The sequence below is a fragment of the Lissotriton helveticus genome, chromosome 2_2, assembly GCF_964261635.1.
Source record: "Lissotriton helveticus chromosome 2_2, aLisHel1.1, whole genome shotgun sequence".
In the NCBI taxonomy this organism is placed as follows: Eukaryota; Metazoa; Chordata; class Amphibia; order Caudata; family Salamandridae; genus Lissotriton; species Lissotriton helveticus.
This window is the reverse complement of record NC_136060.1, coordinates 249,854,039-249,880,610: the sequence shown is the minus strand read 5'-3', so window position 1 is coordinate 249,880,610 and position 26,572 is coordinate 249,854,039. Positions and strand designations below refer to the sequence as shown.

Here is a 26,572-nt window from a genome sequence, read left to right as displayed (position 1 = left end):
TCCAAAAACACTCGTTAAAGCTAGATTCTTCTTGACATAACTATAAAGCTACATATTTACCTTTCGTTACATGTTAAGTCGTCGCTGCCTATATTCACGATGTCAATTATGTCATAATGCCAGAGACTTGTATAGATCTAAAAAATATAAGTTTCAGGCAGTATAGATTGATGGAATCCAATAAATTACTCCTAGATTTCAATATTAGAAGAAGCATAAAGTTGAAAAATTACCTTAAATAAAAAATCGATGTTGTTTTAAACTCCTGGCCGCAAAGGAAAGGAAATAGGCAACGTCAGGTCTCCAACATTTATAACATTTTCCTTAATAATGCAGATAAAAATATTTTACTACTACATAATTAGATACCTGTATTATAGGTTTCAGGCGAACCACGTCGAAACTGGGACGATCCTCCGAATATGAGGATAAAGGACCGCGTTTACGCTAGAAAAAAATAGATAACGTGTACTACGTATTAATATTAAGCGTTTATCGTATGTAGCCTCCTATGCGTCTAGTTATTAGGGTCTACCAAGACTTACCGATTATTTGTATTGCCGAGCAGGCCAGGAGTGACGTGAACTCGACCCTTCTTGTTGTAGTGGTGTAAAGAAAGGAAACGAGAACTCGGCTCGCGCGGGCTATTTAAGTAAGTCTGTGTTTACGATACAACCCGATTATATATAGAACGATGTAGACTGCTCTATAAAACCCGGAAATACGAGTTACGGGTCATGAACTCAATGTTGTTATTGAGCTTCATGATAATAAGGGAACCTAATTTCTTTAAACATACCTGATAACCATGTATATTTAAGAGTAATTTACAGTTGGAAATTACACTCTCAAATTTACAATTATTTCGAGGAACCACAGAATACATTCTTCAAATCTCAAACAATGGACACGAAAGACAGACTGTAGACCTACTGGAAGGATTGTAACTTTATAATTTTTAACTTTTCAGTAATTTCCAGAGATTCTAATTTCTAACTTTTCAATAATTTCTAGAGATTCTAGACAAATTGTTATTTATAATCCAGTAACGCTATACAAACACCCCTGATGTTTATCCAAGTGGTTTAAACAATAGCGTTTTCCCAGGGTATGTCACTGTTAAGCCCATTTTTGAATGTATCAAAAATAAAAATTAAAAAAACTTCACGTTTTTTTCTGATTTGGAGGCCACCCTTGGTATCTGGTATGTGTACCTTCTCCAATATTCTACTTTTTCATGATAATAAATCTAAAGTCATTGAATTTTTGTCCTTTTAGTCATGTTTTCTCCTTTTTCATTTTACTATTAAATATTAAGTACTGAATTGCCTAGGTTGTTACATATTATGCGTAAGCAATGCCTGTGACATCAATGGTTTACCTTTAGATAGGTGCCTATACACTAGGTCATCCGCTGACTGGGTGCATCCTCTGTCTTCCTATAACTGTTTTTTGTGCAAAGGAGACACCTACTGCAATTCTCACAGATGTAACCCCACTGTCTCAGCATAATGAGGTGTATTATTGTCTGTGGTAATATTAAATTCAGACTCAGACAGTGAAGCAGTCTGAGCCACCAGAACAGGGACCTGTTGTGAACCTGATGGCACAGATGGGGGCCTGTGCCTAGCCACATCTTTAGCCACCCAATTTGCCAGCGCATTAGCCAGAGACACAAAATCCTGTCCCCTTGTGTGTGCTTCGCATTTCACAACAGCCATTGCCTGGGGTAACGCAAGTGCAACTATTAGAGCCTCTCTAAGAGGCTCCAATGCATAACAAGACTTTCGTCTGACCTAAGCAAACCTTTCCTGGCCCATCTCCTAATGCTGGAACGCACAGTGGTTGTCACACAAGCTGAATCAAAATATGTTGTAATGAATTCTCCTAGTTTAAGAACCGCAATTAGTGCTGTTTATTCTTCTGCTTGGGCAGAATAATGCGCTGGTAATGTCAAGTGTTCTACTATAATCAGTGTATTAGAAGAATCATGTTGTTGTGCTCTGTCAACTGCTGCACCTGTGAGTCAAAATCCTGTCTCCTGGTCAATAGTGGAAGAACCGTCAACACAATAGACAATGCTACCTGGTATAGAATCCTCCACTGCTTGACTGGATTAATTGGGAATATGGGTTACTCAGTCATGTGCATCATCCTCAGAGTCTAATATTGGATGGGGAAAACATTAAGCAGGATTCACTGTATGACACTTCATAAACTTCAAATATGGCAGTGATAGTATCACCTCATAGCCTAATAATCTCTATGTAGTCAGAGAGGTCTTAGCCTTCTGAATAATAGCACCTACAGCATGTTCTACATAGAGCGTTAAAAGTGCCCCCATGACAATGGGGGTGCTCTTCTGCACTTCAAAGACCGCAGTGGTAAGAGCTTACTCAAAGGGATAACATCCTTACATTACTGAATCCAGCAGTACACTAAAATATGCAATGGGCAGACACCCCCGGATTTTGCGGCATAGTTTTGCAAATTTAGCTGCACAAAAATATAAATTTAGCAGCACAAAAATTGAAATTTAGTGGCACAAACATTGAAATTTAGAGGCACAAAAATTGAAATTTAGCAGTATTAGTGCATTTATTTTTCTCTAAATCATTCCTTTTCATTCTTAAATTTAAAAAAAAACTGTTTAAGCAGAGCATTCCACTTCCAAATAGGCATGTTTAAAGTATCTGATAGTCTTTGTTTGCTATGCTAAGTCCTCTAGTCCTGTAATAGCTGGTAGCAAAATATTTCTCATGTTGCTGGCAGCCAATGGTTCGCTGTAATTCAATTCTCTCCCAGCTGCTCATCCACATAAAACTGCGCAGTAAACAAGTTGCACACATGATTATACTGACTGATCACACCCTCGCCCCCACCTTCCTCCTACCACCAGCCCCTTCTCAATGGGAACATGTCCTAAACTGCACTGTTGAGCTAGAACAAGAACAGCAGCATCAACATATATTGCCTTAAAACTATTCTTATGCTGTTGCAACCCCGAGGCTTTCCCTGCCATCTTTAGTACAGAACAGCTACCAATTAGGATCAAGCTTTGAAGAACTTGCCTTCCAACCAACATTGTTCCCTGCATTTCGCACTATTTTTTCCGAAGTGTTGAATCAAGCAAAACATTGCGCTGCATTACTTTCTGCTGAAGAAGGGCAACTGGCCGGAAGCAGCCCAGGGACAAATTATGGGTCGCTGTTGATGCCCCGCATCCGCTGTGAAAGCCTGATTGGAACTCATTTCTCAACGTCTTGCAAAAACTCCTTTTATCGGAATAATCAGTCTCTAAACTGAAAAGTTTTGCATTTCCGCTTTTTAATGTGTGGGCTATTAAACCACTGCGAAAATAATGAGGGGCCAATCAACGGCCATAGCTTTGTTGGTAGTCCCTTCTCACCATATTATGCTGGGAGCCTTGTTTTGCTTCGGGAAATCAATTAACCTAGTGATGTATGATTCATGAAATGTCAAAGTGTACATGGAGGACTTACTTAAACATTACTGTTCCAATCAAACTGTAAAATATGGCAGTCATACTATTGCTAATACCTTGAACCCTTGGTGCACAAATGGTGCTGGCCTCCTCGAGTGAACACCCGTTTTAAACTGCTGAGTACATGGTTTTCAAACCTCAGTGCAGCTCAAATGTGAAGGCTACTACTGAATTTCAGAATACAGAGCAAATTACAGCTGAGGGTTTCCCAGCTGGCCTGCTGCAACCTTTTACATTAGATGATATTGACAAATGAAGAATTATCATAGAAATGTGACAACCTTTTCCCTGCATTCCTTCAATTTCACTGGCACTTTTTAAAAAATTGCGGGATTTTTACTATGGTGCCGATTTCACGGGCATTTTTGTAAAAATCGCGGCATTTTGACAAAAGTGCAGATTTCGCGGCAAACCGCAAAATACTGGAGAGTCTGAATGGAGTTATGTCCTAAAGGGTATGTTTGTGTAAGGACAGCTGTCATCACCTTACCATTGCAATGGCAGAATAAATAAAACTCCTTGGTGTAGTCAAGAGTTCCTCAAACTGGAGCATTTGTTATTTTAGTCTTTAATTTCTGGAAACTCTTCCCTCCTCTCTGGTGTTCATGCTATCTTGTCATTCCTTTCTCTTGCTTGTTTAATAGAAGCTAACAATAGAGCTATTTATGTTCTATTATAAAAAAACATAGTTACAGAGACCAAGAAACTTCTGCATTCCTTTGACAGTTTCTGGCTCAGTCATTTGGTAGATGGATGCTGCTCTTCAAGGGGTTACTAGTCGACCAGAAGCAGCCAACAACTGCCCTAAATAATGGACCTCTTCCTGACAGTACTAAGTTTTCTCCCTCTGTTCTTTGTATCCTCTCTGGGCAAGAGTTACTGGAAGAGGTATAGTGTATTTTCTGCACTGCTGCTCAGTAGGATTACAAATCAATATCATTGAGATAATGCAACAATGTGCTGTCACACTGGAAATCTGATGAGTTATTCTTTATCATTCAGTTAAAAATGATAGAGGTAAACGATAGCAATGATAAAAGTTGTAAACAATGTAAACCAAGAACTAGTGGAGAATGTTAAGTTTTATTTTGCAAAATGAAATAAAAATGTTATTTAAAAAAATGATAGAGGACTCACAATACCCTTCTGGTAGATGAGAGTACAAATACAAAGTCCCGCAAGAGGAGCGCCTTGTCAGGTAATGGCTGTCTGGGTGGAGAGGGATGCTAAAGAACGCGTTTTTCAGATCAAAAACAGAACAATACTTGGCATCCTGAGGAATATTCGTCAAAATGATGGAGGGGTCAATAAGAATTGGAAATTCTGGTACTACTATATTGTTCGGGGGGACTTGTCTTGAACCATATGCCAAGTATTACCTTTAGATTTCTTGACCGGGTAAATCGTGTGTTACAAGGAGACACTCTAGGGTAAATTACTCCTTGCTCTAGCAAAGCCTGTATGATAGGGGGTGATGCCCTCATCAGCTTTTTTAGATAAAGGGGATAGACTCACTCTGGATAGGAGAGTATCTTCCTTTTATGTAATTCGGATTGGTGTGGCAGTGCGAATAAGGCCGACATCATAAGGATCCTTAGTCCACAAGGTGTCTGTGTCACGGTCTCACCACAAGAGCAGAATGACGCTTGAACCCAATGCCCCTCTCCAACTTTCCGGTCGTCATTTTTTTTACTTGAGCGACAAGAAAACTCCAAGGGGGAAAGGGGATGGGGACAGAGAAGAGACAGCCAAGTCTTCCTTCTAATTCTTCTCCCAATCTTCTTACACACTTCAACTCTTTTGTCTGATCTTCGGTGCACTTGTAATAGGGCGAAGAACTGCAAGAAAACATGTACAACTTACTTCATCAACTCTATTCCCTTTATTCGCTAATATTTACATTTCATTCTTTTATATACCTAGTTTTCTCCAGACTATTGCCTCTGTTATTTATTCTTATTGTGTGTAATATGAAGCTAATATAAGCCTTTTGTGATATTTAGAAATCTTCTGAATTTCTTTAGTGAGTACGATATTGCACTAATGTCCTTAGTGCTCTCCTTCTTGAATTCTACAGACTCTGTGAATCACTGATGGGACAAGCAACGCCCAGAGATCCCAAGACTACCCGCTACTAATCAGGTAAGTGAAACTAAACCTAAGTTGTGTTGCAAAGAGGAACTGAACCATAAGGCAACCTATGTTGACACTTAGAATATAATGTCTCTGGTCATGCTTAGATAGAAACTTCGCTGAGCTGGAGGAGATACGCGTATTCTGACATGGGCTACAACAACCCAGCGCACAACTATTTATTATGGAGAACATGTACACTAAATAGACACTAATCAAAGACGTGTATCTAAAACTGCATATGCACTGTATACTAGGCAGTGAAGACACTTCCAGAATTAATGCACACGTTCGGAATTGGATAACTGAACACTATCGCGCACCAAAAACAAATGCACTCACGCATCGTATTAACAAGAACTACTCCAAAATCTCAAACACTGCGCATACTCCAAATTCAGATGCTGAGATGTAGTGCAGGCTCACTCAGGTCTTCTAATTGAAAAGAGAAACCTTACTTGATATTTTCAGATGAGACTCATGCCACTAGGAAACCCCAAACTCGAGCGGGACAAAAGTAAACATCGAGGAGACACACAACGCACCACCCTAACTGTCTTTCGCGCCGAGACCAGGGAAAGGGTCCGTCTCCTCACAAATGTCATGTGAAGTGCGAGATTCTAAAGGAGACTTCTTTGGACATTCCAAACTTGTTTCTACAGTTGCAACTCCAGAACGCTGCACTGTGTTCCACTTCTTGGCGGCCATCATGAAATTCTTTTGTAATTCTTCTGCATGAATAGCGTTTTCTTCTTAAATTGAAGGGGGTTTTTAAGGATACTGAATTCATGGACCTTCTAACCTGACTTAGATGTTATAAGGTTCTGACAGTACCTCCTCGCAAGGTAGATCCTTCGGGTCTGGGTTTGCATGGAAACCTTTTTTTCAAATGCTCTTATAATTCGGGGAGCATGAACATCAGAAAACAACTCCCAAGAACTTTCTTCAGGACCATATCCCTTCTAATCTATTAGGTAATAAACCTGACCTTGGGTTTCTTTTGAATCTAAAATCCATGTTACCTCAAATTCAGTTCCCTGTTCAGTCTATTATCGAACTGGGGACGAAGTTTTTCTTAATCCTTCCGATGTCTTTTTAAGCAATGAAACATGAAATACTGGATGAATTTTGAGACCTTTAGGGATATTTAATTTATAGGTGACTGAATTAAGTTTCTTTTCTATAGTGTATGGGCCTACAAATCTAGGCTGAAACTTCCTATTGCCCTTGAGTCTCATATTACTTATGCTTAACCAGACCTCGTCCCCAATTTTAAATTCTGGCCCTGTTCTTCTCTTCCTGTCAGCATAGAGCTTATAGATCTCCTTAGCTTTAGTCAAATTCTCCATTGCTATAATGTGTATGTGAGCTATATGTTGTACTAAATCTTTAACTGCTGGAACTGTTGCTTCTTGGAAACTCACTGAAAGGTTTGGGTGTTTGCAATGTCATGAAAAAGGGGGAGTAACCAGTGGAAGAATTTTTTGCATTATTAAACGCAAATTGAGCAGCCCAAAGGTATTCCGGCCAATTTCCTTCCTGATCTAATAAGAATAATCTGAGAAATTGTTCTAGTTCTTGATTGGTTGTCTCTATCTGCCCATCTGTTTCAGGATGGTAACTAGTGAAGTATCTGGTTTCAATATTCAATTTCTTGGCAAAAGTCTTACAAAAGAGGAAAAGAAATTGGGAATCACGATCAGAGACTAAAACCTTTGGAATGACGTGCTCCCACACAATATTTTCACTAAAGGCATGTGCTAAACGTTTTGTAGTTGGCGCCCCTTTTGTAGGGGCAAAATGAGCTATTTTACTGTAGGGATCCACACAAACTAAAATTGTATCAAAACCCTGACTGGATGGTAGGTCTACTATCAGATCTAAATTTACTGTATGCCAGGGGTGTGTTGGATTGGGTAAGGGCTGTAACAATCCTGTTGGGGAATGTCTATCTGGTTTCCGTCAAGCACACACTTTGCAAGTACCCACATACTGACAAATATCTTTGGCCATTTGAGGCCACCAGAATCTACGCGTCACCAATTCTTCCTAATTTTGTATTCCTTTATATCCGGATAGCTGGTGGTCATGACATTCTCTTAAGGCCTTGTCCTGTCACTCTGGTGTAGTTAAGTACAAAGCACCATCATGATATGGTAGATTTCTTCGGATTTCTCACTCGGGGTCTAGATCAACCCATTCTTCCATTTCTGTCCGACTCATTGATTTCCAAATCAAGTCTCCTTCAACTTCTTTTTGTTTTTTTTTATAAATCTTTTTATTAAACAATCTCGACATACAGGTACAGTTCCACTTAAGTCAATCATAGGAGTGCAAGGAAATCAAAATACAGACAGGTACAATAGGAGAATGCATTGGAAATTACGGTCAGGGGGGATCTTCTCAGTCAAAGGAACAGGGAGGAGTACATATGTTGCCACGGTATTCATTCCAGGGGGCCCAGATCTTAGACCATTTCCGAGGGCAGCTTGGGCCATGTAAACTGTTTTTTCCCTCATCAAACACCAGTCGAGATCTTTTCCCCAATCCGTGACCGTGGGTGGATGTGATGCCCCCCATAGTTGGGCGATGTTTCTTTTAGCGACCATGCAGCCCAGTGTGACCTATTGTGTGGCATGCGCTTTGAGATCTGTTGGCTCCCAGATGTTGAGGAGGCATCTAGGGGCTTCTGGCTTGATTACGATCTCTTGTGTCTCGCTCATTATTTCGTGTATCGCATGCCAATATGTCTGGATTGGCTCGCAATGCCATATTATGTGCATGAACATGCTTATTTGGGAGCACCCCCCCCTGCAGCACCCGTCAGACGAGCCACCCATATGTGTCAGTTGAGGACCTGTTATATACGCTCTGTGTTGAATTTTTAGCTGCACCAGGCGGAGACGTGCCGGGATAGCGACAGTCTTAGGGCTGCCTGCCAGCTTTCATCATCTAATTCAATACCGTCACCGGCCCATTTTTCTCGTAGGAACTGCAGGGGGTCATCCATGTAATTGATGAGCTTTCTGTAGGTCAGGGAGATAGTTTTTCGGGCAAATGGCCATCTAGGAGTTTGTCTTCCAGAGGGGAAGATTCTGACGGAGAGGAGTTGCGGGGCAATACTGTTTGCAATGCGTGCCGGACTTGTAGGTAGCGAAAGCGCTCCGAATTAGCCAAATCATACTGAGTTTGGAGGGTGTCAAAGGGCTTCACTTCCTCTTTGTCCCAGAGGTCTCTAATGTGGGAAATACCAATAAGATCCCATTCGGCAAAGCATTTGGAGTCTCCTAGGTCCCCTAGCTTTTGTGAGTCCCAGAGAGGTGTAGCAAGAGTCAATCTGTCATTCCAGCCCATTGATTTAGTCGCCGAATGCCAAACAGTGACTGTGTGCTTGGTAGGGCTAGTAAGTGGGTATCTGTTTGGTTTGGAGTACAGGGCTCTAATGTAGGTACCATTTGGAAGAAGCCATTTGTCCATATTGAACCCTGGGTCATGGGGCCGGCCATAAGTGCTGTGATTTATTGCAATAAGGTGCGCTGCCCAGTAGTATTTATTAATGTCCGGTAATCCGATTCCCTCATCGTACCAGCCGAGCGTAAGTTTTTGTAAAGCAATGCGGGGTCTTCCACTCCAAAGAAGGTCTCGCTGGAGCCCTTCCATTTCTTTAAAATACGAGTTTGGAACTGGGTTGGCCGAGTTTTGTAGAACATAGAGGAAACGGGGAAGTGACATCATTTTTAAAAGGGCCGCCTTGCCCAGCAAGGAGAGTGGTAGTGATTTCCAGTTTGTGATATCACATTTGAGTCTCTGTAGAGGGGGAACAAAGTTACGGGCACATCGAAGTGAGTGATTGAGAGAAATAAATATGGCAAGATATTTAAAGCCTTCTGAGACTATCGATATGGGGCAGTCTCGGGGCACCTGGGGAGGACCCCCACAAAGAACATATAGGAGAGATTTCTGCCAATTGATTCAAAACCCGGAGAATCTGCCAAAAATGGCAAGGATATCGAATACGGCGATAAGGGATCTCTTAGGGGACGTGAGGTACAGAAGGATGTCTTCCGCATACAGGGAAATGCGGTCCTCCCAGTCTGCCGACCACCGCATACCACAGATCATTACGTCCCCACGGATCCATCCCGCAAGGGGCTCAAGGGCCAAAGCAAATAGCAGTGGAGAGAGGGGGCATCCCTGACGAGTCCCTCGGCTAAGGGTGAAGGTCTCTGATTTTTTGTTGTTCACAACCACTTGAGCCTTAGGAGCGCTGTAGAGCAAGCGCACCCATCGGCAGAAACCCAGTTTTGTGAGCACAGTGAATAGATATGGCCATTCAATCATATTAAAAGCCATAGTGGCGTCAAGAGAGACTATGACTGCATCTTTCCGTATGGGCACCCTGCCCAGGACCCCGTACAGTCTGCGCAGATTCAGGGCGATGTTTCTCCTTGGCATAAATCCAGATTGGTTAGGGTGTACTAAGTCTCCAATTACTTTAATCAGCCTATTTGCAAGTATTTTAGCTAGAATCTTGGGTTCTGCGTTAAGCAATGAAATAGGGCGGTAAGAGGAGCAGTCTGTCTTGGATTTCCCTTCCTTGTAGATTGTGACTAAGGTAGCAATTCTTTGGTCTAGAGGCAGTGACTCCTGGTTGAGGCTATCTTCAAACATAGATTTTAAATATGGGGCTAATTTATCCGGACGGAGCTTGTATAGCTCGATCGGGATACCAAAGGGGCCGAGGGCCTTACCAGAGCGGAGCGCTCGGGTTGCGATTGCTATTTCGTCAGTGGTAAGGGCACTATCCATGAATGCTCGGTCATCATCTGAGAGTGTCGGGAGGGAGATATCCCGCAGGAGTTCCGCAGAGTCCTCCTCTGTGTATGGAGCTATTGAGCTGTAAACTGTGTGGAAGTGTGCGGCAAACTGGTTAGCTATGGCCTGGGGGTCCGTTATCGGGGATCCATCAGTGCATTTAAGCTCCTGGACAAGCCTATTTGCGTGTTCTATTCTATCTAAACAGGCGATCAGTTTCCCTGCATTAACCCCTCCAGTCATAAAGTCGGCTCGATCTGTCTTGTCCCATTGTTTTGGCATGGTCAGTTACTAGTGCCCGGTATTCGTCTTGACGGATGTGGAGTGTGTAAAGGGCTTCAGGAGTAGGACCAGAGTTTATGTCTTGCTCAATCTGATATATCTCTTGTTCTACATCGGAGATGTCTTTTAGCTTGTCTTCTTTTGATCCCGCTATTAGGGAAAGGGATTGGCCCCGGATCACAGTTTTGAATGCTTCCCATAGTACTTGTGGGGAGTGTTCATTCTCTATGGAATAATTGTCAATGGATTTAATTAGGTCTTTACGTATTTTCGGGTTATTGAGGTACCAAGGATTGATTGGGGCAATGCGCCCTACTTGTGAGTGGTCCAGGACTATGTGGACCCACAGGGGGGAATGGTCAGAGATACCCCTGGCCAGATGTCGTATCTCCTTGATGGTCGCTACTTGTGGAGCTGGGCCAATTATGTAATCCAGACAGGAGAGGCTATTATGTGCCCCGGAGTGAAAAGTGTGCTGGCTCGTATCCGAGTTATATGTTCTCCATCCATCTACCAACCCCATTGCCTCCAAAAAGCCAGAAAAGGAGTGTGCAGTGTGAGGTACTGTGCGAGGGGGGTGCCTATCCAGTGAACCCGATATTATTAAACTGAAATCACTGCTGAGCACTAAGTGCCCATCTGGTAACGCTTGCAGTACAGAACTTAGGTCGGCAAATGTTGCGGCTTGTAACCCTGGAGGTGCATATATCGAAAGGAAAGTTACGGTTCGGCCCGCCCAGGTGCCTTTGATCCCTAAATACCTGCCACGGTCATCCAGATAAGTGGACGCAAGCGACAGGGGAAATTACTTGTTTTGCATAATGCCCACCCCCTGGAGTTTGACGTAAAACCTGCGTGTGCAATCATTGAGTAGCCCCATCTATGCATAACCTTGCAAGTGTTGCCCACAAGGTGGGTCTCCTGAAGCAATACAATGTCCGGTGATAATCTCCTGATATGTTGCAATACTACACATCTCTTAACTTTATCCCCCAACCCGTTAACATTCCAACTTAATATTTTGACTTCCTTGTTGCACTGCACCCCCATTGACCCATTTGCGGAATATAGCAATTTTGTTTGTTACAGACTGGGACCGTACTATCGAGATAACACAACGAATAACAAATAAGACAAGTCAATCCCCTCCAACAACCCCCCACCCTGCTCCCCTGCACTCTGGGCTCAGAACTGCCCATGATACTCAAATGCAGAGTGCCTGTCGCCCAACAAAGTACTAAATGAAGAAAATGGGGGAGGGCCTTAGCGCCCCGATCGCCCCGTTCCTACCACTGTCAAGTTACCGGTGCAGTTCTCAATTACGAATCAGAATATAGACTGAACAGTACATCAGTAATTTTAGCTTACAGTCCGACGTCCCCAAGGAACAAGAGGCTCTGAATGATGTTCAAGATGAGATAAAAGCAGACTGTCCACAGCGATCAAGAGGTCATCCAACGATGAAGGGCTGTCCATGGGTATGTTTTCCAGTTGTCCAACCAGTCGGATGCCATTTCCGGTAGATCAAAAAAGTGAGTTCTTCCCTCGGCCTTGACCCGCAGCCGCGCAGGGAAGAGCATGGCGTATTTAAGACCTTTTTCCCGCAGTCTTCGTTTGACGTCAAGAAAGGAACGCCGACACATCTGTACAGCCTGTCTGAAGTCAGGAAAGAAGGTGAGTTCTGAGTTATCGATCGTGAGTGGAGGAGCAACTCTGGCAGCCTGAAAAATTGTGTCCCTGTCTCTGTAGTTTAACAGCCGGGCCAATATTGGGCGGGGGGAGCTCCCGGTTTAGGGTGCCTCCAGGTATCCTGTGTGCTCTTTCGGCAACAAATAGTTTGGACAGGCCCTTCGGTTGTAGCTTTGCCGTGATCAGGTGTTCAATGAAAAGGTCAGTGGCTGGACCCTCCGATTTCTCCGGCACACCGAGAACGCGTATGTTATTGCGTCTCGAGCGTCCCTCATAGTCGTCCAACTTGTCTTCTGCGAACTTGCGGAATGCCTGTAGTTCTCTGATATCTGTCTGCAGTTGCGAGGTATCTTCTACAATGCTGGAGGTGGTGATTTCCAGTTGTTTAACTTTCTCCCTATATTTTGTGAGATCAGCCGTGATCAGAGTCACCTCGGAGGACAGTGCGTCAATGGAAGTGCGCACTCCAGTGATGGCGGCCATTAGGTCCTTCATCGTGGGCTCCGAAGGGTCATGTTCTGCCCCACTCTGTTGTTTTTCACCAAGTCCTTTCCGATCAGGTAGGTGCGCCTTTGGGCAGGTATATCGGTCCAGCCTGCTCTGTTGAGTCGTTTTCGTACCCTTGGTGTTGGTGCATGGTGAGGGCTCAGTTCGCACTCAAGGCCAGTTATGCACAGCTTAGTGAGTTTGTCCACATCAGGCCTGTCACCCCAGAACGCAAATGCGGTTTCCCAAGCGGCCGCCACACGATGGGGAGGGTCTGCTGGAGGCAAGGACCGCAGGACAACTGTAGGGTCAGCAAAGTCGTAATGATTCAAGGGCGCCTGCCTCCCATGCACAGTGGAAGGCCTATAGCGAGTCACCGTACATTGTAATTCATTGCCCATGTAGGGCCAGTATTTAGAGGACAGTCAGTCAAGCATTGGCTGCAATGTATATGATCCTGGGGCCGTGCACATTGCCAGCCAGCCTTGAGCTGGGGGTCAGCTGCCAAATCAGGGTATAATATGGGGAGCGCTGTGCCTCTATGATTGCTGCTGTAATTGGCCTTAAGGTATGCAGCTGTGGGGCTCCCAACCGAATAGTATTACAGCCTCCAGGTTCTGGCCTGCACTATATTGAGGGGTTGAATGAGTGAGCGCGTATGCCTCTTTGACACACAGAAGCACCTGTCTGCAGACAGCCTGCTGCAGTCTTTCAATCCGGTCTTCAGGGCTAGTATGCTTCACTGCAGGTCTGGAGCGTTTCCATTCAGAAGGCTGGAGTACAGGCCATGATAATTCAGCAGAACCAATGTAAAGACCTAGCAGAAGGAAAAAGTAAGATCCTTACTACAGTGGCTGATGCTCTTGATTTTGTCAGTAGATAAGACAGCAGTTAATGAGCCGAAGCGTAACACAATGGTGCTTTTTCGCGGGGGCCGCTGAGTGCTATAATTGCCCTTGGTGTTGATTTTGCGGCCCCTCCGGGAGTGGGGAAGGGGCAGCCGCTGGCCCACAGAGCGTTCGGGACAGCAGGTGCAGCCACTCCAGTCTCTGGCTTCGTCAGCGCTGGAGGCCTTAAACGCCGGGCAGAATATCTCTGGCCCCGACCTCGGATTTCATTCGGGTTTGCTGGGAGAAGCAGCGCTACTCCTCCGGTGCAAGAATCCAGCACCAGGGGACACGGATTGTTGTGACGGATCAGCGGGGCAGGAAAGGGGGCCTCAGAGAAAACTAGCAGGCGGCCATGTCTTTACGCCGCGAAGCCACGTCCCCCTCCTTCATCTTCTTGAAGGATAGCACCTATGACTTTTTCCTCTGGTATTATGTTTTGTTCTTCAACTATTTATTGCAAATCGTCAGTACCCAATCTGGATAATGCATCAGCTTTTCCATTCTTTGCCCTAACGATAAGTTATGACAAAGTTGTAATCTGCAAAGTATGAAGACCATCGGAGTTGCCTTGGTGTTAGCGTTCTAGCTGAGTTCAAAAACGTCAAATTTCGATGATCGGTAAAGACAGTAACTGTGTGCTCAGCTCCTATGAGATAATGCCTCCACTCTTTGAAGGTGTCCTTTATAGCCAACAACTCTTTAACTCTGATGGTGTAGTTTACCTCAGCTGGGTTCAATTTTCATGATCAGACGGCTACTGGATGTAGTTGCCCAGTTCTCTTGTGTCTTTGGGACAACACTCCTCCTAAGGCTAGATTAGAAGCATCTGTTTTTACAAAGAAAGGCTCTGTTGGATCTGCATAAAGTTACACTGGGGCTGTCGTAAAATCTTCTTTAGAGAGGTAAATGCTTCTTCAGCATCCTGAGACCATTCAAAGGGAGTTCCTTTTCTTAAAAGGCATGTAAGTGGAATTAATTTCTTGGAGAAATCCTAAATGAATCTTCTGTAGAAATTAGCAAATCCTATGAAGCTTTGAACTTCTTTTACTGATCGTGGTGATTTCCATTCTGTAACCGCCTTGACCTTTTCCTGGTCCATGGTTATTCCAGCGGGGGACAGGACAAATCCTAACAATTCCACGGATGTGACACTGAAAGCACATTTCTATAATTTTACAAACAGGCTGTTTTCTCTTAATGTCTGTAATACTCCTTTCATGTGTCCTTCATGTTTTTCATCTGAATTTGAACATATTAGGACGTCATCAATATAAACGATGGCACACTGATCAATGTAATCTTTTAAAACATTGTTTATGAAATGTTGGAATGCTGCAGGAGCGTTGCAGAGACCGTAAAGCATCACTTGGTATTCAAAGAGCAGGTATTTAGTCCTGAAGGCCATTTTCTATTTATCACCTTCTCTAATACGAACAAGATGATGGGCCCCTCTCAAATCCAACTTCGTATACACTTTAGCTTCTTTCACCTGATCTAACAAAACAGAGATTAAAGGCAGCGGATATCGTTTTTTGACTGTGATCCGACTGATGGCTCTATAATCTATGCAAGTTCTCAACCCACCTTCCTTCTTAGAAATAAAGAAAAGTGGGAAAGACACAGGTGACTTGGAAGGACGGACAAATCCATTTATTAAATACTTTTGGATGTGTTCTTTCAAATGCTGGTTCTCTTTTTCAGTAAGCGCGTATATCCTGCTACAGGGCAAATTTGTGCCTGGCTCTAACTCTATTTTACAGTTGTATGTTCTGCGTGGCGGGAGTTTCTCCTCTTCAATTTCACTGAAGACATCCTCATATTCGGCATACTCAATTGGTGTTTCCATGGTGTGAATAACACACAGTGGCCCATCCTTCACAGAAGAGAGTGGCAGGAGAGTGCTGACACCTAGATTCTCAAAGCCAATAGCAATTTTCTTTGCAAAATTCGGAGTCCACGATGATTGTTCGAGCGCTATAATCGATTGTGGGATTATGCTCAGTAAGCCAAGGTAACCCCAATATCAATTGGAATGGTAAGGCATCAATCAAATTGGATTTCAGGATTTCACTATGACCTTCAGAGGATTCCAACTTGACAGGCTCTGGGTGACTTACTATTGGTCCTGATGAAAGGTTAGTACCATGCCCTGCCCAGAGCGCCCCACTTGTCTCAGTTATAAGAGATTTCAACCGAACATTTTCTGTGAATTTTAGGTTACAAAAATTCCTCTTTTCCCCAGAGTCCACCATCACAGAAATATTCTTCAAATGTTTTTCTCTGAATTTATGGGACATTGACATCACAAGATGAGGAGAGGACGCTCGTAGTGTGTTGGCCCAGAGATGATCTTTTGGAGTTGATTTCAAATTTGAATCCATCAGTCCAACTCCGGTTACTGATGGTGCTGCGAGTTTTCCTTCGGGAATTGTTTGGGTTTGATTGGATAATTCCGGACAAAATGACCACTGTTGCCAAAATAGAGACATTGTTTATTCTGTCTCCGTTTCTCCTTCTCCTCTTTTGATAGTGGTCCTCCAATGGACCCTATTTGCATCGGTTCAACACCATGTTGACCTTCTCCAGATTTAGAATCTTCCGTCTTGACACTGTCAAATCATGGTATGCTAGAACGAAAGTCTTGTTTCTTCTTACCTCTTCTTTCGTTTTATCAAAACTCTATTTCTAGAACCAAATCTATCAAGGCTGAGATTTCAGTGGGTCTGTTAGGTACCTGTGCAAGAGCATCTTTTAGTTCATCCTTCAGCTCCCGATAAAAAACAGCTGATCTTTTATTTTCAGGCCAATACATTTCTAGTACCAGTTTGTTAAACTGAGCTAGATACGCTATTAAATCTCAATTACCGTGCTTCAGCTCTAATAGCTCATTGTCTGTTGCTTGTGAAGATTTTCTCCAATCGAATATTTGAAGAAATTCTTTCTTGAATTCCTCTAAATTATATAACATTGGATTGTTTCGAGAGACTAATGGCATTGACCATGATGCAGCATCGCCACTGAGATATGATAGTATGAAGGCTACTCACGATTGTGCGTCCAGAAAAACCGCTGGTCGGCACATGAAATGCAAGGTGCATTGTGTCAAAAATATTTGGGCCTTCTAGGGGTCTCCATTAAAGCTCTCAGGAGGAGCTAGTGGTATTACTAACGATACGGAATGAATTACCTGGGTAGTGACCCTAGGTTGTGAGCTAGTAGTATCACTGAGACCTTCTTCATGAGATGTAGGAATTTTAAAACTTGGTCCTGGTACTACATTATTCATTTGTACTGCTACATCTGCAGTCTCTCTCCTAGCAATTATTATATCTTGCTTCAAGTCTCTATTCTCATCTCTTACTACAATTAATGCCTTTAGAATTCCTTCTAAAAGTTCCCCTAATCTCTTAAGATTCCAACCCTCCGCTATTCTGCTCGGGTCAACAATTACATGGGCACTTCAATCTGTCATGGTCTCACCAGGACATGCACAGGAGCCGAATGACACATGAACCCAATGCCCCTCTCCGACTTTCCGATTGTCAATTTTTGTACTTGAGCGACAAGAAAACTCAAAGGGGAGGAAGGGGATGGGGACAGAGAAGAGACAGCCAAGTCTTCCTTCTAATTCTTCTCCCAGTCTTCTTGCACACATCAACTCTTTTGTCTGATCTTCGGTGCGCTTGTAAATGGGTGAAGAACTGCAAGAAAACATGTACAGCTTACTTCATCAACTCTATTTCCTTTGTCCTTTTATTATTCTCTAATATTTACATTTCTTTCTTTTACATCCCTAGTATTCTCTTGACTATTGCCTCTCTTCTTTATTCTTATTGTGTGTAATCTGACTCTTTTGTAATATTTAGAAATCTTCTGAATTTCTCTGGTGAATACGATATTGCACTAACGTCCTTCATGCTCTCTTTCTTGAATTCTACAGACTCTGTGAATCACTGATGGGACAAGCAACACCCAGAGATCCCAAGACTACTAAAGGGGAGGCTGGTCCCGGCACACTGCCACGGCCGTCACCTACCCAGCCGGACAGCAGACATGTCCCATTGTTTCCTCCGCTGCTTGTCTCCCTCCGCCCTGTACTCCTGTGAATCGATGATCGTTCGGCTGACGAAGAAGCAAGTCTCGACGGTGATTACCCCTGTCGGAGCTCCCTGCTGGCTGGTGAATAGCGGGGATGAGGCTAACCTGCCTGATCATCCTCCGGCCCCTCCGAGCATGACCACAGTTTCCTTCCTTATTGCCTGCCCTCCAGCTTCGCCTCCGATGGGACATCAAGGACATGTGAGAGCAGTGGTAGTGAATCTACTCGGCGCTGCAGTGCGACACTCCTGGGCTTTTCCATACCACCCTGAGCCTGGAAGGCATACCCCCCCGACTTCGCAGCTGCCTCCCTAACTTCCAGCGAGCTTTCCCGGACCTTCATTTGCAGACTGTCTACACAGATGCCCCGTGGTCCAGAGCCTGGGCATGCATCTTACAGCCTTCCGGTCTCCTGGATTTATGATTTCTGTGACTTTTGTGCATCCCTTCATTTTTGGAGATGGTTTCCGTCGATTCCCTTGATCTGGAACCGACATCTTGTCTGACCTTTACCCGTTCCTTCTTCTCTCCTGATGACCCTCGAATGATTTTCTCTTTTTTGCTGGACTGCCTTTACTTCCTCCCCCCTCAGGTTCCCTTCTCTCCTCTCACCTATTCTCTGACTTCTATTCTTTTCCCCTTTTCCTTCTCTGCCTCTTATGATTTTCCATTTATTTTGTAATTTCTGTGCAACAAGTGTTTAATTATTATACCTTGTAACTTGCTATGCTGCTATGTTGTTCCTTATGTAAAGCGCTCTGATACCTCCGGGTCTAGCCAGAGATATATAAAACTCAAGATAAATAAATACTCACTACTAATGAGGTAAGTGAAACTAAACCTAAGCTGTGCTGTAAGGAGGAACTGAACCATAAGACAACCTGTCTTGACTCATAGGATGTAATGTCTCTAGTCATGCTTAGATAGAAACTCCGCTGAACTGGAGGGGATACGTGTATTCTGACGCGTGCTAAAACAACCCAGCACACAACTATTTAGTTTTAACAACGCGTACACTAAATGGGCACTAATCAAAGACACGTATCTAAAACTGCACATGCACTGTATACTAGGCAGTGAAGACACTCACTGAATTAATCTGCATGTTCAGTACATGTACCAGTGAGTAGAAACTAGGTACCTTGGGAGAGGTGCTCATAAGATTGTAAGGGGGTGGGGGAACAGACAGGATACTAGAGGCATCCTCTATTGGGGAGGCTTAATATTTATCACAAAAACTTGCCATAAAGCTAAAATAGCTTCTCTCTTCTATAGTTTGGTCCCTGTATATCTACTTCTAAGATATCTAGTAATATGATCAATTATTTTGTCATTGATTATTCTCTCTTTTGGCCAGGGATACATATGCTTTGGGTGGCTTTAAAACATTCTAAGTTATATCATGGTAATTTTCTCTGATCATGATCATGTGGAAAACTCTTTTGCATATGCTTAAGGGAGTCTTCATGATCATTCATATTTCTAATGCTTTCTACAACTTAACTCAATATCTATCTGAACAAATTAATCAATTCTATTCTGTCTTACCACCTATGTGATGCACATTAAAATATTAACTTTTGTCTTACGAATGTATGCGATGCACATTAAAAGGTCACATTTTGTTTTACCAATTATGCAACACACATTAAAATACCACATTCTATTTTTCCAATTATGCAATGCACATTAAAATATCAACTTTTGCCTTACCAATTTATGCAATGCACATTAAATGGTCAAATTTTGTCTTACCAATTATGCAATACAAATTAAAATATCTAATTTTGTCTTACCAAGTATGCAATGCGCATTAAAATATCAACTTTTCTCTTAGCAATTATGCACAATAAGCAACGTTACACAACAACATCATACTGTGGCCACACTTAATTCATACATGCATGCACTCACCATTTGCATAAAGATATGAACACTTCTACTTCTTCTAAATGACAATCAATGTTCTTCTATTCTAAACAGTAAATGCAATTGTCAACCCCTTATCACTTCCCTCTGTAGTGAGGGAGGATTGCTTTCAAACAATGCTTCTTTGAGACCATGGAGTAACCTCTGGGAATTAGGTCCTGGGCAGTAATTTGAGTGTTCAGATCGTACCTGGTGCTAAAGTTTAGCAACACCAGCTTTTCTGCTGTCCCACTGTGTCAAGCATTGGAACACATATTGGCGTCTTCCAATTTCAAATTACCCATATTGATCACTTCCAACGTAATATTGGGAATATAAAGTTAACCAAGCATGTAGCGCCTTAATCATCTTTTTCTATTCTACTTGGTAAATACAACTGGCAACCCCTGGTCACTTCCCTCCGCACTGAGAGAGGATTCCTTTCAAACCATGCATCAATTTCAGTGTTGAGATGGTACCTGGAGGTAAAGTTTAGCGACAGTGGCTTTTCAGCTGTCCCTCTGTGTCAAGCACTGGAACACATAGTGGCGGCTACCAATTTCAAATTACCCACATTGGCCACTCATTTCCAACGGTATATTGGAAATATCAAGTAAACCAGTTATGGAGCACCTTATCCAGTGTGCAACATGTGTACATAATACACAGTCTTGGATGTGGTACCCTTATGTCTCTTATAACCTTATACTTATTATATTTACATTAAATTTACATCTGCGTTTAGCATTGCCAAGAGAAACACGTCATAACACAAACATGGAATGTAGTCCACTTTGTTCTCACCTTTAAAACACGGCAGCCCCCAGATCCTTCCCAACCCCCATGCACAAGCAGAACTTTAGTGAGCACGGTATCTGCATATCTCGTCAAAAGATGCATAATGATTTATGCAACGGGGCGTAGGCAGTCTTCTGGTGCTAGCAGTTAGGTGGGGGCAAAAAGGGATGTCCCTTAGTGGTTTCCAACTGTTGCGGGATGACTGAAATGTTTAAAATGAAGAATGGCACCGACTCCTATTGGCAAAGACAACTATTTACTGTCATGACAGGGAGACAGATCTTCCCTACACACAGGCAGGCTGCCAGCATCTCTCAAATTGCTGCTTCATAGCAGGTCTTTTTGTACACATTTCACACTATGCTTTATTATAAAACAGCAAGTAATAATTGACTTGTAGGTTACAGATTGAAGATGGAAAAAACACTCAAAGACCCCAAACACTGACCTAATACTCTATTCATTCTTCGTTGCACTTCCAACAGAGCTTAACAAATGAAGTATTGTTCTACTCTTAAATGCACGTATATTCGCAGTAAATGTAATTTCAGTGGAGTGTGCACCTAGGAGCTCTGTGTGTTCTAAGCTAATTTAATTTCCTGCACCCATTGTCCAATCAGGGGGCAATCTATTTGGAAGCACTAAGTGTTTGCCAGTGATCCCATGTGCTAAACCCATAAATATTTTCATGCTTGCTAAACACAAGTTTGCCTTTAACTGAAACCTTTTCCATTGTGTCCAGAAGTGAACTTTTTCTCTTTCTCTTGTCAGCTCAAGATATGGGCCTAAACTGTTCTTTCACCATGTACAGCGGTGTGCTTTTTGCTGGTGTCTGTTGTCGTGCTAAGTTTTTGTTTTTTACATTTTCTAATGTGTGTTCAAATTTTACACTTCCTACAACATTGTGACGCCAGGGCACAACCTATTCAAAAGTAAGTGTATACCACCTCTCACTCTCCCTGCCCAGAAAGACTATAAGATGAATGAAGATGGGTCCCCTGTCATACCCAGTCATTCCTGTGCTGTGGCTGTCGAGAGTAGGCACAAGGAGATGATAGACAGGGTCATAGACTGATTTGCAGATAGCCTGGTCTAAACTGGGGTGGCGAAGTGAGCTAAAGAACGATGATGGCTACAACCCAAATCCGTGACTGGGGGTGAGTGTCTGAAAAGTTTCAGTGCTCCGTCCATCCTCTCTTTGTGTTTGTCTAGAGAGTATGCACAAAGTGTAGCTTTTACCCAGCCCAGACGTGTATTGGATGCAGGCTACAGTTACTCGGAGCAAATTTAAGAGTAGAGAAATGCCCACTTTCTAAAAGTGGCATTTCTAAAATGGTAATGTCAACTTCACCACGAAATAGGATTTATCACACCAATCCAAAGATATTAAAAATGAAGTAGGTACTCCTTTCGAATCAGGAATTACAGATTAAAAGTTATTTTAAGTAATCCCCAATGCTAGTCTATGGAAGGAGCAGGCCTCACAGCAGTGAAACATGAATTCAGCTGTTTGTCACTGCCAGGACATGTAAACCTTAAAACTACAAGCTCTGCCTTTAGTTACACAGCACCCTGCCATTGGTTCACTTAGGGCTTACCTTAGGGGTGACTTAGGTGTAATAAAAAGGGAGTTTAAGGCTTGGTAAGTAGTTTTAAATGCCACATCGAAATAAACTGCACACACAGCGCCTTCAATGGCAAGCCTGAGAAAGGTTTGAAAGGCTACTTGTGTGGGTGTAACTACCAGTGCTACAGGCCCACTAGTAGCATTTAGATTACAGGCCCGGGTATATGATATACCACTTTACAAGGAATTTACAGGTAAACTAAATATGCCAATCAGGAGTACATCAATGTTTTAGGGGAGAAGCACGTGCACCTTAGCACTGGTTAGCAGTGGTAAGGTGCTCAGAATCCTAAAGCCAACATAAATATTTCAGATTTCAGCAAAAAGAGGAGGTGGAGGGCAAAAACGGTTGGGGTAACCCTGCAAAAAGTGCCATTTCCAACAAGCCCTCCCAGTCTAAAGCCAGGGTAGCCTAATCAATACCTTGATGGACTTTCCTGCTTAGGGCGATAAAACGTAGACAATGGCCCACTGCTGCAGAGGTACTTGCCAGTTCTAAGCCTGTCAGAACCCAGTTGGATCCCTTTGTCTCTGTGTCTACTGAGTTAACCCACGAGGAACACTTCTCCTTACCTGGGGACCCCGTCTGTGTAGCACCTAACCTTAATGTGTTCATAGATGCATCCCAGTAGGTAGACAGTACCCCCATGGCCACCAAAGTGATGTGGACCACTCCACCCCTTGGGTCTGACTTCTGTCCCCAGCCCAAGGAAACCTCTGTCTATAGGGACAGCAAGCAACGGAGACCACTAACAGCTGTTAGAGTCAAGAGGCAGGCCCCAGGCCATCCAAGGGTCTCTGTCCACTGTGGTTTCCCAGAGTGGGGGGCTGTAGCCCCAGGGGCCTGGCATCATTTATCCACTCCACCTCCCACCAGTTTAGGGGTGGTATCCTGCAACTGGTCCTCCTAACCAGGGTCTGGACCTTTGGGCTGGACCGGAGTCAGGGATGAGTCCTCTTTTCTCCTACCCCTACATCTGGGGTTCTGTACCCTCCTTTTGGTAGTGGTACTCTCAGAAAACTGAACTGTCAGGGCACCTGTGGCACTTGCCCATCCTAGTTCTCCTGACAGGTGTATGTAACTTGTTTCCCAGAATACAGTCAATGGGCATCTGGGGACTAACTATGAACCTTCTCTGGGTCATCGCCTCACATCAGTCTAGATACATCAGGGCCCTAGGGTGGAAAAAGTCCTGCCCATGGGCTGGAGCCACCCTACACACATTGTCGGAGTACTGCTCTAGAGGGACTAGCCCTTCTACAATCATGGTCCTGCTAGCCCCTGTATCCTTTAGAGCTGTGGTTAGGACCCTATTCACTCCCACCTGGTGTAAGTGATGGATCCCACCCTCAGGGATCACCAACTTACACTCTGAGTCTATATCCCAGCTGAGGGAGATCATGGCATGTTCAAAGACCTGCCCGTAGGGTTTACCTTCCCCTAAGGCCACATGGATCACCCCAGTAGAATTCCCACAAAAGGGTGGTTTCTCTCAACAGACAGAGCCCCCCTGCTTGTATCATAACTGGAAACAATCAAAGCAGAGGGGTTGAAAGTGGGGGGCCCTCGGCCACCACCGACCAGTCCCTCCCTCCTTCTTCTCAGTAGGGACACAGGAACCCTTTCCTTCCCCCTTATCCTGAGACCTTTCTGGGTGTCTCTTGACTACCTCAACACTCAATTAGAGAGAAGCTAAACCACCCTTCTTGGGGTCACTCCCAGGTACCTTCTGGGACACTCTGGAACTGACCCAGATGTCCACCTCCTTAGCAAACTTCCTGGAGTCAGTCAGCTTGCTATCCACCAGGTGTTGGCGCAGCTCTGTAAAACAATTATCAAGGATGAGCTCCTTCAAGAATAAGTTGTGCACCCTTTCAAAATCATCAACCTTTCTGCCCCTTACACAGCCCTTCAGTGCATTACTAGCATAGTTCCGGAATTTCATCCATGTCTGTGTAGTGAACTTGTGACTAGCCTGAACCTATGCCTCTACTTTTCAGGTGTCAAACCAATTTTTTTGACTGAAATGGCCTTTATGTCAGTGTAGTTGGTTTAGTCCCTCGTCTTTAGTGTAAGGAATGTATACTTTCCCACTGTGGGTATGTACTGCCAAAGACTACCCCCCCCCAGAGTTCCTCTGGGAACATGTGCACTTTTAAAGCCACTTCATAGGCTGCCAGCCATTTATCCACGTCATCCTTCACATTGAAGCTAGACACTATGTCTTTGCGTACATGGACTTTGGACTTACTTGAAGATCCTGTAGATTTGCTGCCACCATTACTGCTATTGCTGGACCCCCTTTGTTGGGCACATGTGCCAGGCTCCTTTCCTCGCAAGCCTGCTCCAACTTGGCAAGCTCTAATTTCAATTTTCTTTCTTCCCTCCTGTCTGCCAGCTCCTCTGTTGAAAGGCTCTTGGAGGAGACACTGCTCCCTGCTCTGGTAACTCTTGCTGATCCACTCAAGCTGTTGGCCCCATCCACAGACAGTTTCAGAGCCATGTCAGACTCTAGATTCAGGTTGTCCTCCTCCTCAGAGATCTCCTGCGCCTCCTCCAGTAGCATGTTATCCCCTGTTTCCTGGGTCTCTGCCCAGGCCCTCAAAGTTTTCTGTTGCTGCACCTTTCTGGTGAAGCGCCTTGTAGAAACTTGAAAGCCCTTGCAGAAACGTTTCAGCTGCTGCACAGTGTAGCATTCTAACATGGCCAGCTCAAACTCAATTCCTGCAGGTGCAGGTGTGGCCTCTCCAGAGAGAGACAAAATATTGTAGAAAAATGAAAAAGGCCAGTCAGGGGAAACTGAAAATGATACAATGGCAAATTCTTTGTCTGCCCTGTGCTAATTTGCAATCAGGAGGTATAGGTTTGAATTGGTCTAGGCATGGAGTTGTAGTGAACACTACACAAACACACATTCTATCCTCACTGCTGATCACCAATGCTAGAAATGGGGTGTATAGTTGGCAGAGGTTTGCACCCTATCCCAATAGGGACCACCACCCTAGTCAGGATGAGTCAGATACACACGCTTAAATAATATGTGCTCATTCTCTTGTAGTTTGGCACAGATCAGTCAGGCTTAACTTAAGAGGAAATGTGTAAAGTATTTGTGTATTACTTAAATTCCAGTATCTCAATGAAAATACAACAAAAAGTCCCTACTCAGGTTGAGAAATATAGAGAATATGTATCTGACAGAAACAAGATCAAAACGACAAAAGTCCATTCAGTAGAAGTCTAGATATTAATTTTTAAAGATTAAATACAAAAATAGTGATTAGAAGTCATTGCGGTCAAAAGGTTACTTGAGATCGCGAGGGACCGGTGCAAATCCAAACTTCAGGCTGACTACGATTCAGCACGGGCCGGCTACAGGGACCCACTTGGGTCCACTGAACACAGTACCTTGGACCCTGGGGCTTAGTCTACGCGGCGAGGTTTTGTAAGGCTTTGTGTCGTCCGGCATTGCTTCCAAGAGGCTGTGCGGCAAGGCTTGCATCAACTGGAATCAGCTTCGAGAAGCTGTCAGTTGTGGGGCAAGGCTTTGTGGGGCTTCACAACAGTTTTTGCAGAAATCAGTTTGTGAACCCACTTCTGAGGCCCAGGACTGGAGCGGCACCTCAGGCAAGAGAAGGACTCACAGATGGCAGAGTACAGCAGCACCAGAAGAAGATGAAGAAAGTATTGTGTATACTTGAGACTTCAAGGAACAGGAGGAAAGCCTCTGAGCTCTTGGAGCCACTCCGGGTTCAAGTGGATGGGAACAGATCAGCAGGCAGCAGGACAGCACATCAAAGCAAAAAAGCTGTTCCTTGGAACAGTCACTCACAGCAAAGTTGCAATCCTTACAGCACAGCAGTCTTCCCTTCAGTCCAGTAGTGTACTAATTTGGTAAGACCAGACCCCCAGTACTCATACCACAAAATGCCTTTAATATAGGGGGTGACTTCAAAAGAGATCTCTGAAGTGCACAAGGATCCCTTTCAAACCAGCCCTGGCTCCAGACTACTAGTAGGGGGTTAATCAGCCCTTTGTGTGAGGGCAGGCCACAACCTATTCAAGTGTAATTGTGAACCACCTCTCCCTCTCTCTTTTTTAACATCTTGATATTAATCCTACTGCTGTTGACGGCAGTTTGTGTCATGGCATGAACTGCAGCAGGATTAATATCGAGACATAAATCAACACGTTTCAAAATCGAGACGGGAAGGAAATTCTTTACTGAGACAAAGCAGATGTGCTGGACTGTAAATACCTTTACCAGAATATTTGAAGCAGGGGATGTCTGCTTTCTCTGTGCCTTAACCTAAAAAACAAAACAAAATGAAAAACACGGACAA

The 26,572-nt window shown here is 43.8% G+C and overlaps 1 long non-coding RNA gene across 1 annotated transcript in view; it reads left to right on the top strand.

Annotated features, from left to right (window-relative positions):
• LOC144821791 (uncharacterized) overlaps nt 1–19,846 on the top strand; it is a 28,470-nt gene extending 8,624 nt beyond the window's left edge. Inside the window, exons 3-4 of the long non-coding RNA XR_013608441.1 lie at nt 5,583–5,647; nt 17,741–19,846. This is a non-coding gene — a long non-coding RNA (uncharacterized LOC144821791). The remainder of the gene's footprint in view (nt 1–5,582; nt 5,648–17,740) is intronic.
• The last annotated feature ends 6,726 nt before the right edge of the window (nt 19,847–26,572 follow it).